Source organism: Schistocerca nitens, chromosome 3, assembly GCF_023898315.1.
Source record: "Schistocerca nitens isolate TAMUIC-IGC-003100 chromosome 3, iqSchNite1.1, whole genome shotgun sequence".
NCBI lineage: Eukaryota > Metazoa > Arthropoda > Insecta > Orthoptera > Acrididae > Schistocerca > Schistocerca nitens.
The window spans coordinates 609,343,731-609,355,939 of record NC_064616.1 but is presented as its reverse complement, the minus strand read 5'-3'; the positions used below and the strand labels follow the sequence as shown (position 1 = coordinate 609,355,939).

The window sequence follows — 12,209 nt, the reverse complement described above, 5'->3', positions numbered from 1 at the left end:
GAGCCTAGCTACAACGACCTTGTGATCACTAATCCCTGTATCAGTCATGATGCTCTCTATTAGCTCTGGATTGTTTGTGGCTAAGAGGTCAAGTGTGTTTTCGCAACCATTTACAATTCGCGGGGGCTCGTGGAATAACTGCTCGAAATAATTTTCGGAGTAAGCATTTAGGACAATCTCGGAAGATGTTTTCTGCCTACCACCAGTTTTGAACAAGTATTTTTGCCAACATATCGAGGGAAGGTTGAAGTCCCCACCAACTATAACCGTATGAGTGGGGTATTTATTTGTTACGAGACTCAAATTTTCTCTGAACTGTTCAGCAACTATATCATCGGAGTCTGGGGTCGGTAGAAGGAGCCAATTATTAACTTAGTTCGGCTGTTAAGTATAACCTCCACCCATACCAATTCGCACGGAGTATCTACTTCGACTTCACTACAAGATAAACCACTACTGACAGACACAAACACTCCACCACCAATTCTGCCTAATCTATCTTTCCTGAACACCGTCTGAGACTTCGTAAAAATTTCTGCAGAACTTATTTCAGGCTTTAGCCAGCTTTCTGTACCTATAACGATTTCAGCTTCTGTGCTTTCTATTAGCGCTTGAAGCTCAGGGACTTTCCCAGCACAACTACAACAATTTACAACTACAATTCCGACTGTTCCTTGATCCAAGCACGTCCTGTATTTTCCATGCACCCTTTGAGATTGCAGCCCACCCCGTACTTTCCCGAGGCCTTCTAACCTAAGAAACCGCCCAGTCCACGCCACACAGCCTCAGCTACCCGTGTAGCCACCAGCTGAGTGTAGTGAACTCCTGACCTATTCAGCGGAACCCAAAACCCCACCACCCTATGGCGCAAGTCAAGGAATCTGCAGCCAACACGGTCGCGAAACCGTCTGAGCCTCTGATTCAGACCCTCCACCAACGGTCCGCAGTCGGTTCTGTCAACAATGCTGCAGATGGTGAGCTCTGCCTTCATCTCGTAAGCAAGACCGGCAGCCTTCACCAAATCAGGTGGCCGCTGGAATCCAGAGAGAATTTCCTCAGATCCAAAGCGACACACATCATTAGAGCCGACACGTGCCACCACCTGCAGCTGGCTGCATCCTGTGCTCTTCATGGCATCCGGAAGGACCCTTTCCACATCAGGAATGACTCCACCCGGAATGCACACGGAGTGCGCACTAGATTTATTCCCCTCCTTAGCCACCATATTCCTAAGGGGCCTCATTAGGCGCCTAACATTGGAGCTCCCAACTACCAATAAGCCCACCCTCTGCGATTTCAAGGACCTTGAAGGCTGAGAATCATCCTCTGAAACAGGGCAGGCAGCTGCATCTGGCTCAGCCAGAAACAGTACCTGAAACAAAAGCTGTATATTTAATAGGTTCGTCCTGCATCGGCAACAGCAGCAGTTTGACAGGCAAATTCGATGATGGACAGGGTGTCCCGTTAGAAATGCTATTCTGGGAAGCATCGCAACAACTCTCTCTCTGCACCGGACCCACACCGCAGCTATGCGTCATCGCACTAGCAACGGCGCCTAGGTGAGTTCTATATCGAACGAAGTTAGTGCAGCTTTTAGAGTTCGTAACTTTTCTCTGTTGGATGGTACAGAATAACGCTGATAGCATGTTGGGGGGATAGGTGTGAATGGACGCAGGTCTGCTTTGGATGGTAGTACCTGTATCTAGTTTGAGGGCGTTCCACAATGCCTGCATTTCCATCAAATGGTCAAAACACGCTCCTGTTGCACTAACTCTGGTCGTTCTGTTACTGCATGGGTTGCAGAAGGTGGCGGATGTGTCTTTCTCCGACTTCTGCTCAGTTCTGTCAGAAATTGGAAAGATCACATGCGCAAAGCTGTAGAAATGGGAGCAGTTGCAAGATGCGTAGGGGACTGACTAAAATCTGGTTGGAATTTTACTGTAGCAGACAGGTTCGAGAAAGGTGACTCGTTTCGAGATATGAGAGTGCCAGAAATATGATTCACTTGTGGGTGTGATGCGACGCAGGTGTGTGGTTGAATGGAAAGACTTGATTCCAAATAATCGACATCATTTCTAGCAGATAGTGTAACATTACAGGTTTGAAAAGTTAGTGAACATTTTCTTACGGCATCAATCAGCACATCATCTACTACTACTGTTTGTGTTCCTTCTCAATCAGTCATTGCCTATAATTCAGTGGATATATCGCAGAACCTCTGCTACGGTATCAAGTCAGAATATGTTACAAGTACTATAGAAATATCTAGCTGGGCAGTGTGAGGGAGTCGCAAGTAGCACTTACATACGACGTCCCTTAACCGAATCACTTTCAAAATTCAGCGATTTTATAACGAGCTTGCACCGTGGACTACGTGTAACTGGATTGCTGGTCTGATAACATACTCTCCAGCGATCACCGTCTCGATATTTCTCCTGATAGTAAAACCACCTCATTCAGAGGTAATGTCGTACCTTGATATATAAAGCCAGTATAGCTTTTAACATGGATACTTGTGTGCACCTATAGAAACATGACCGCTTGTGACAGTAACATACAGTAGTTGTTGGGATCGAGTTTTTTTAACATCTGGCCCATTACGTCTCTCTTTCAGGAACGGTGGTAGCACTCGCAAGATAAACTTATGAGACATGTCCACCCATGGTTGATTTTCTCTCAGTATTATTTCGTATCGCCAGCGATCAGTTATTGATGAAGTATTATACTTAGCAATAGAGTGTGCGTGATCAGTCTTATAAAGTATGTGTTTGTGTTCCGACATATGCAAAGGGAATGACTACGTTCAGTCGTAAGGAAGGCATGGATTTGATTTACAGTACTGTGATAGCATGGGAAGACTATGTGAAGTCATACGAGTGATACTGATATTTCTATTTCCAGAGCCACAGCCATCAACAGAGTGTATTTCCGATACTTTGCTCACTGTCGAATGTCATTCCACTGAGACCATGATCATAACATTTGGTTGTACATGCAGGGATGGAATATATATGTCATTGATTTCTTGGAATAAACATTCTACCTGTGCGTGCTTCGCCTGCAGCCCTGGTGACCTGTGCGGGGGTGATTCATGTTTCCCGTTAACAGTAGGAGCTGTCAGACTGGAGATGCCTGTTGAAGTGTAGGAATGTAGAAGAATTAAACGTGTTGTCCTCTAGTCGACCGAGTAACGAACTAATACTTAATATGTGTTGAATAGCTTTCGTGATTGCGTGGAAATTTGGGAAGATAGAATATGGAGGTGCGTCTGCGCTGGACCGTTATTCCCTCCAATGTAAATTGTTCGGTTGACTGCTTCTGCACATTTCACGCCTTTATTTAGTTGGTAGAAGATCGATTGCGGTATGTGCATCTAGCATGTGGAAGACACGTTTGCCGGTTCTCTAGACATGAGAAACACTTTAGTTGACCTTATAAATTATAGGGATGATTTGGAATCTACTACTTCACCGACATCAGTATTCGAGAGTGGAAATATCATTTTCCTCTGTTTGTTTCGAGTTGCTAAGTAAATGTCTTCACAGACATGACAAGTTTCTAGTTAGTCAGAGGTTTACAGCATGCCCCACCTACCTAATGTTTCGAGTTTGTAGAGAAATAATTTCCAGTCTATATCTTTGGAATTATGTTGCGCTAGCTATCGGTAGGATGCTGCCTACGGCTTGATATCTAGAAGTACCGCAAAAGTGGTGTAATATTATGGCAAACCATGCGAAAATACATGTGTTCTTGACTTCCCTGAGTCTGGAGATGTGTCTAGAAAAGTGAGGAAGCAAGGAAGCAGGTTCAGAGCAGAAACAGTAACGCGTTTGTGTCGAGAGGAAACGAGCCCGAATTTGTAGAACAGTGGTGACAGCGACTTTGGTCCGCTGAGGGGGCTTTGGTTGCGCATTGGTGCGTCGGGGATGGCTGACTTGTAATCGTCGGCTGCGGGAAATATCTATTGCTGTGAGGAGTATATACAGTACTGTCCATCTTCGCAGTACATGTACGAAATATGTGAAAGGGATGATTTTGTTTGGCGCAGGATACGAATTGTGGGTTTACTACATCCACACGGTACACAGTGATGTATTGCTGGGTTGGAGATCAGTTTCGCACACTAATATTCAGGCTCGTGTCCTCAGTGGGAGAGCTGTGTAATTGAATAAGAGTCTTTCCGTATTTGACATTATGTGGGGTGCATGTTGATATACTTATGGGTCGCAGGTCGAGTTCACATTCTAATATTCAAGCTCCTGTCCTCGGTGGGAGAGCAGTGTAAATGAGTAAGAGTCCTTCCGTATTTGACGATACGTATGGTATTTTGTAAGATTTAATTGCCAGTACAATAGGGCGATATGTATGGTAGTTTGTAAGATTTAATCGCCAGTGCAATATGGCGATATGTTTAAAATAACCACTGAAAGTCTCGTCTGCAGAAGGTAAAAATGCAGACGATTCTTAGATACCGGTGGCATCAGTAATTGGGCTCGTAAATTCGATAAGAGCTAATCATAATGTTCTATTCATTCACATCCCTTGTGCTGGGATATAGGAGTCTCTACATAGCGGAGGGGACGTTTGTGTGTGTTGAAAGCAGGAAGGGTATCACGTGATGGATGGGGTATCACGTTAGCTCCACGAGGAAGATTGCATTCGACGTTATTCTGCGCAGTTTTTGTAAACAGGTTCGGTTAGGTCAAGAATTTCCGTGCATAAATGCTGAGATATCAAGAAAGCGAGCATTAACTATTTCTGGGACACAATACAATTTTCGCGATGTCGACTCGATTCTTATTTTTTTACATAGTCATGTGACATCGGTATAAGATTGAGAACCTTATTAGTTGTGGGTGTGATGGTTTATAGCTGTGCTCGCGCACTTCGCGACGTTGCGTCAGTCGCACTTGGCAGTTAAGCTCATTTAGACGTGTCTCTCATGTCGCGCTAGAAACATTGTGCCCTGTGCTACTCTGTCATCAACGTTAAGTGCTGTCCAGAGGCGTCTTGTGTATGAGACCGGCGTAAGTGTTTCTTGGAGTTCTGAGACATCAGTATAACACTGACTGTATACTCGACAATAGAAACAACTTTCACCTACAGCGGCGTGAGAGCGATGGGTCACGTTGGCCTGCGTCAGGCCATGTCTCACGGCGGTGTCGGCGCGCGCGCCCCTGGAGCGTCTGCCCTCCTTTCCGGTCACGTCAGCAACGGTGCCTAGGTGAACATGTATGTCGAGAGGAATTTCTGAGGTACCAAGTATGAAAGGGATGTCGCGGCCTCATGCTTGAAGAGATCTGTGCCTGGTTGGCTGTTGAGTGCCGCGTCAGTTTGCAGGGGTGCAGATAGCCTCTTGTGCGGTCTAGTAGACAGGGGGGGGGAGGGGGGGGGGGGGAGGGGGGCGGACGGTGTCTGCGTACGTTGTTTACGTATCTGTTACATTATTGTGTGGGCAGGTCTGTAGGCTTTGCTATGTGTTATTTGGACATTTTAAGAGTACTGAGCATGTCTACACATCAGTGTACTGCATTATTTAGAAAGAGTCTGCATGTCTGTACTAAAATTATTTTGGTGAATTAGGAGTTGTTTGCGTGTCTGCAGAGCGTTATTTAGTAGTAGTTTACAGGTCTGTGGACTGTATGGCGTGATCCAAAGCATGTGTTTTGTATCAGTCTGATAAATATACTCCACCCCTAAATAAATTGTTCCAAAATGAATAAAGTACACTCCTTCCTTACTCTCTCCAGAAGCCCAGCACCGGCTGAGTCTTTTTGGCGCCATTTTCCCCCTCCAGACCACCATCTTGGATTACGGCACAGGAGTGACGACAGCACCCTCTGGTGGCAGTATTGTGTAATAGGTCAGTTGGAGTATTCATCTGGTGGTGGAGACACTGCATGGAAAATAAAAACTTATGTCCATCACAAGCAGGATCGTTTTCTCCCCATTTCACCTCACCATCTTTGATTACGTCACAAAATGGATGACAGTGTTCTCTGGTGCTGGTACTGTGCACTAGGTCCAGACCTCATGGTGAACACACTATTTTCCGCCATCTTGGATAATGGTACTTCCATCATCAGCTGATATCATGGCTGTCATCTTGGATTACGTCATGGAATGGACAACAGTGCCAACTGACCTATCTACCCACCTTTTTCTTAGGTATTTTGCATTGTCCTGTTGGAATTTGAATTTCCCGCCATTTGCTGGGGAAGGGGAGGAGAGGTGGGTTAGGTTAGTGGAGGTAGCCCAATTGACCTTCTTCCCACCAAAATTCAAACTTCCCGCCAAAATCCGCTCTCTTGGATGACGTCACAGCCGCCATCTTGGATGACGTGCTGTTGCCAAGTCTACACGCCGCCATCTTGGATGACGTCATCGCTGCCATCTTGGATACATCTGGCAACAAAGCAGAATGGCTCAGAATGAACTTTGTCCCAATACCCATGATTTCATACCAATTATCCAAAGTGACCTTGATTTCGATAATATGTGGTTCCTGCAAGACTGAACTCAGCCCTACTGAAGCATCAGATCGCTTAATGTCCTGGAGGAGCAAATTTGGGGACTATTCTGGCTCTGGGGTACCCAGAGACCACTGGCATGGGCCTCGATTGGCCGCCATATTCTCCAGATCTGAACACTTGCGACTCCTTTTTGTGGAGCTACATTAAAGACAAGATGTACAGTAATAAACCCAAAACCATTGAGGAGCTGAAAACAGTCAGTCGGGAGATCATCGACAGCATCGATGTTCCAACACTTGAGCGAGTCATACAGAATTTTGCTATTCATCTACACCACATCATGGCCAATGATGCCAAGCCTATCGAACATGTCATAACCTAAATCCGAATATCTGTAGTGACATTTACATGTTGAATGAAGTGTGTGCACGTGGTAGTTTGTGGCTAATTTACGTTTTTTTTCATATAGTTCAATAATTGTCACCCAGTATGTTCACAACATTTAGATACTTTAGAAATACGCTCTGTGATGACTCTTGAGCTGTTAAGTTTAGCGTACCAACACCACACACAATGAGTACCACTGCACCCATACTGCTGCTTTCGATTATGTGACTGCCAAGACAGATTGTGCTGTACCTAGCCATCAAGTGCCCATCAGTGTATGTTAGTTTGCCACACAGCTGCTCTGATTGTATTTGAATGAGCCTCACCTTTGTACCTTACAATACATTATCAATTTCCACTACAACTTTGAAATCAGTGTCAGCTGTTATACTGACATTAACACATATGTACCCATTTGTGGTTAAATGATACAGAGTAGTGAACAGTAACATCGATTCGACAGCCCAATATTACATAGTTACTGACTACCAATTGTGTGAGTCCAACATTTGTTCATGTTATATGGCAGATATGCGAAGCAAAATCATCATCTTGTCGCTGCTAGAGTCAAATAGGTTGACATACTCCATTCGAATATGTAACGAAAAAATCTCTGTGAAAGACGATGTATTTCTCCAAGAAACATTAGTGTAGATTAGGGTATGTATGGAGGTATACAGAGAATCACTTTTTACTTGATTAGCGTGTGAGAGCGGGATGGAAGGGTAATCTATAATGTTGGTACTATGTACCCTCGACCATGCAATTTACAGTGGCTTGTAGCATATTTCTTTTAGATGTAGAAAGTTTGCAAGTGATGGAGGTGTCCACATGCAGGCAGGGAGACATACAGTGGGTCTGGTAGCTGACCTGAATGTAACTAAATTTATTGCACACTAACAAGACTATAAATCCCATACACTGTCATTGGAAGCATTAACCGCTGTAAAATGCCTTGTAGTAAGCATTTGGAGCGAGCTGAAGTAGAAAGCATATGTTGAACTCAGACTTTTGCTATAATCTTAGGAGAAACAACCCAAACATTAAGAACTGAGAGGTTGAATTAACGTGTCGCAGGCAAACAGCTGTAAACCCCGTCCGCATGTGCCCGGGAGGTCTGTGAGAATGTGAGGGTGGGGAGGGGAGGGGGAGGGAGGGTAAGCGATTGTATTGTATTGTATTGTATTGTATTGAACTGGGGACCTAGAAACCCAACCTCACAACAGGCTACAGCAGTCCACTCACCCCACCGCCGCCCCACACCGAACCCAGGGTTAGGTAAGCGATACTCTGACAACACGGGAGCTGAGAGGTATTCGCCTTGGGCTGCTTCTAGGTCATGTGGGCAAACATGTTACTCCCACGGACAAACATCCTGAGAAGTGACTGTACCGCGAAAATTTCGAGGTAATACACTATGTGACCAACAGTATCCAGACACCTGGCTGAAAATGACTTAAAAGTTCGTCGCGCCGTCCATCGGTAATGCTGGAATTCAATATGGTGTTGGCTGACCCTTAGGCTTGATGACAGCTTCCACCATCGCAGGCTTACGTTCAAACAGGTGCTAGAAGGTTTCTTGGGGAATGGCAGCCCATTCTTCACGGAGCGCTGCACTGACGATGTCGTCGGTGAGGCCTGGCACGAAGTCGGCGTTGCAAAACATCCCATGATGTTCTGTAGCATTCAGGTCAGGACTCCGTGCAGGCTAGTCATTACAGGATGTTATTGTCGAGTAACCGCTCAGCCACAGGCCGTGCATTATGAACAGTTGCTCCCTCGTGTTGAAAGATGCAGTCACCATCCCCGAATTGCTCTTCAACAGTGGGAAGCAAGAAGGTGCTTAAAATATCAATGTAGGGCTGTGCTGTGATAGTGCCACGCAAAACAACAAGGGGTGCAAGCCCTCTCCATGAAAAACATAACCACACCATAACACCACCGCCTCCGAATTTTACTGTTGGCACTACACACGCTGGCACATGACGTTCACCAGGCATACGCCATTTCCACACCCTGCCATCGGATCGCCATATTGTGTACCGTGATTCGTCACTTCACACAACGATTGTCCACTGTTTAATCGTCTAATGTTTACGCTCCTTACCCCAAGCGAGGCGTCGTTTCGCATTTGCTAGCGTAATTTGTGGCTCATCAGCAGCCGCTCGACCATGAAATCCAAGTTTTCTCACCTCCCGCTTATCTTTCATAATACTTGCAGTGGATCATGATGCAGTTTGGAATTCCTGTGTGATGGTCTGGATAGGTATCTGCCTATTACACATTACGACCCTCTTCAACTGTCGGCAGTCTCTGTCAGTCAACAGACGAAGTCAGTCTGTACGCTTTTGTTCCTTACGTGTCCCTTCACGTTTCCACTTCACTATCACATCGGAAACAGTGGATCTAGGGATGCTTAGGAGTGTGGAAATCTCGCACACAGAAGTATAACACACGTGACACCCAATCACCTGACCACGTTCGAAGTCCGTGAGTTCCGCGGAGCTCCCCATTCTGCTGTCTCACGATGCATAATGACTACTGAGGTCGCTGATATGGGGAACTTGGCAATCGGTGGCAGCACAATGCACCTAATATGAAAAACGTATGTTTTTGGGGGGTCTCTGGATACTTTTGATGACATAGTGCATGAAGGTTTTTAGAGAGACATTCGGCAGCAGAACTTCCATCTTTTGTTTTTTCGATGAATATGTTAGGGTGGATATGAAAGAAAGAAAGGCGATATTACAGTGTTGACTTGTAGATAAAATCCTGTGAATAAAATTGGGGCATTGCTTTGCAGCTCAAAAACTTTGATTGACAGACACCCGCGAAGAAAGAGCAAATGAACGTACCAACCAGCAACGAAAACATGTTCTAACGTATTTGTGTTATATTCAAAGTCTGTTAAATAATGTAACAGATGACGCTGAACAAATTGCTTGAAGCAGCATATGGCATCAAGCTAAACAGACAAATGTTTTCAACGTTTTTCGATGACTGGTGGAAGAAAATGTGAAACATCGCAAACACAAAATTGACTAGTAATTTAGCATAATGTAGCATTTTCTTTCAACTGCTCAGTTATGGAATATAATTATGTTACTTCGACAGTTATTATTTATGGACAACGGCCTTGCCGCAGTGGATACACCGGTTCCCGTCAGATCACCGAAGATAAGCGCTGTCGGGAGTGGTCGGCACTTGGATGGGTGACCATCCGGGCCGCCATGCGCTGTTGCCGTTTTTCGGGATGCACTCAGCCTTGTGATGCCAAATGCCGTTTTTCGGGATGCACTCAGCCTTGTGATGCCACTTGAGGAACTACTCGACCGAATAGTAGCGGCTCCGGTCACAGAAAACCATCATAACAACTGGGAGCGCGGTGTGCTGACCACACGCCCCTCCTATCCGCATCCTCAGTGAGGATGATACGGCGGTCGGATGGTCTCGATGGGCCACTTATGGCCTGAAGACGGAGTGCTTAAGCTATGTTGCAATAGAGTAAATAAGGTGCTCGGGACTTCGTGAGTGACTAAGTAACCTGTGTGGATAATGTACATTCTTCTGGGAGTTTTGTCTCTGTGTAAATGGGTGGACTGACATCTTAATACGTTGAATAAATTTACGCTGTTGACTCGTGGATAAAATACGGTGAAAAAAGTTATAGGATTACTCTGCAGGATAAAAATTTTGACCGACACGCACACTTTCCGCGCGTGATTGACGAATGGTTCTAGCTACAGAAAAAAAAGAATGCTTGACGACTCCATGGAGTGAGACAGTGTATATCTGATCACTATGATAGTGCAACTGAAACGAACGGAGAGCCATCTGACGTAACTGAAATGCAATTGAAGCACATTCTGTCGAAACGAGGGAAAATAAATACTGTAATTGTCAAACCGTAATTGAAAGCGAGTTTCGTAAAACATACGATGTCATATACTTCTGGAAATGTATAAATGGTTTGTGTTACTTAAAACTGATATATACTGCGTATGCGTTGCTAAGGTGTACACAGTGCACTACCACAATAACAGAATTACTCGTTCACAAAATATAGTGCAGACGACGTAACAAAGCTTAATGTGCATGTCTTCCTATGGTGAAAAACGTGCAAGTGTGATAGGATATTAATAACGTTTAATTTCAGGAACTTGGAAGCAAGTTACATTAAAAAATTCTTAATGTGTGTGTGTGTGTGTGTGTGTGTGTGTGTGTGTGTGTGTGTGTGTGTGCGTGCACATAGTTAAGATTGGCCTCCGATCTACCGTGCAGTGCACTAGCCTAGAATTCCACGGAAGTGGAGGCGTGACATATGCAAGCGCTGGACCTGCAGTTGCACTGCAAAAGTGCCCGGAATTTTTTTTTCACTGCAAGTGACTAGGAAGGATCAAAATTCAAGAGCATGCGATCTGCTCGAACATGTAGGACTACTGGCAGTAAGGTGCATTACGGGTTTTTAATCGAGATACATTCATAGCTCATAGAGGCTGGCTGTAGCGACAGAAACCTGACTTCTCTGCCCTCTCCGCGCTGGGTGGGTGTGGGAAATATTTAACGGGTGCGGTGGAGAGAACAACCGCCGGTCTAGACAACTCGAGCTCTGTACTCTTACTGCTCTTTTGATCCATTGCGCTAATACTGGCGGCAGGCGGGCTTCGAAAAGCACTGAAGTGGCGGGAACTTAGGTCGGTGGCTACGTAGCAGTAGCGTGCAGACGGACCGGGAGCGGTCCTGTAGCATTTTTTTCAGTTTTAAATAAAGAAGTAATTGTCGCCCACTTTCCACGGCTATCGCGCATCACGGCTATCGTGCGGTGTGATGCAAAAGGAAACGGCGTGCGGAGCATGGAAAGTTATTGTTTTTAAGTACAGTGCATGGCTCTCTATTCATACCCTGGTGGTAGCAGCACAAATGTGGAACATGTTGGCGACGTATATACTTTTCTCTGTAGAAATTTTCCAACCGTTACTTTTTTTACAAGTCCAGTATAACCATATAGTGTCAGAGAAGCTGATGGTTACGTCATACACTAAAGTGTTTGTGGTAAGTTGCGTTGAAGTGAAAGGTAGACCTGCAGCGTATTTCTTTTGGTGGTGTGTCTTTCTGAAAGAGAGTGGCTGTTTTCGCAGGAAATCGATAAAATTTCAGCGAAAAACTCTTATTTACATGTGTCGTCTCAAAAGATCGGTAAAATTATAGATGTTTTGCAGGATCCTGGGTGAAAATCGATATAATTTGTCCAAAAACTGTAAATAATAGCAAATTGGTGGTTTTAGTTATTAAACATTGGAAGCTACATATTTTATGAGTGTTTCTTTAAAATCGACAAAATAGCAACTA

General features: G+C 44.9%; 1 protein-coding gene and 1 pseudogene across 3 annotated transcripts in view; both read left to right on the top strand.

Annotated features, from left to right (window-relative positions):
• LOC126248546 (lysosomal-associated transmembrane protein 4B-like) overlaps positions 1-12,209 on the top strand; it is a 169,662-nt gene that overhangs the window by 31,403 nt on the left and 126,050 nt on the right. The gene's annotated exons all lie outside the window — the stretch shown is intronic.
• On the top strand, positions 9,987-10,104 carry LOC126249892 (5S ribosomal RNA; annotated as a pseudogene).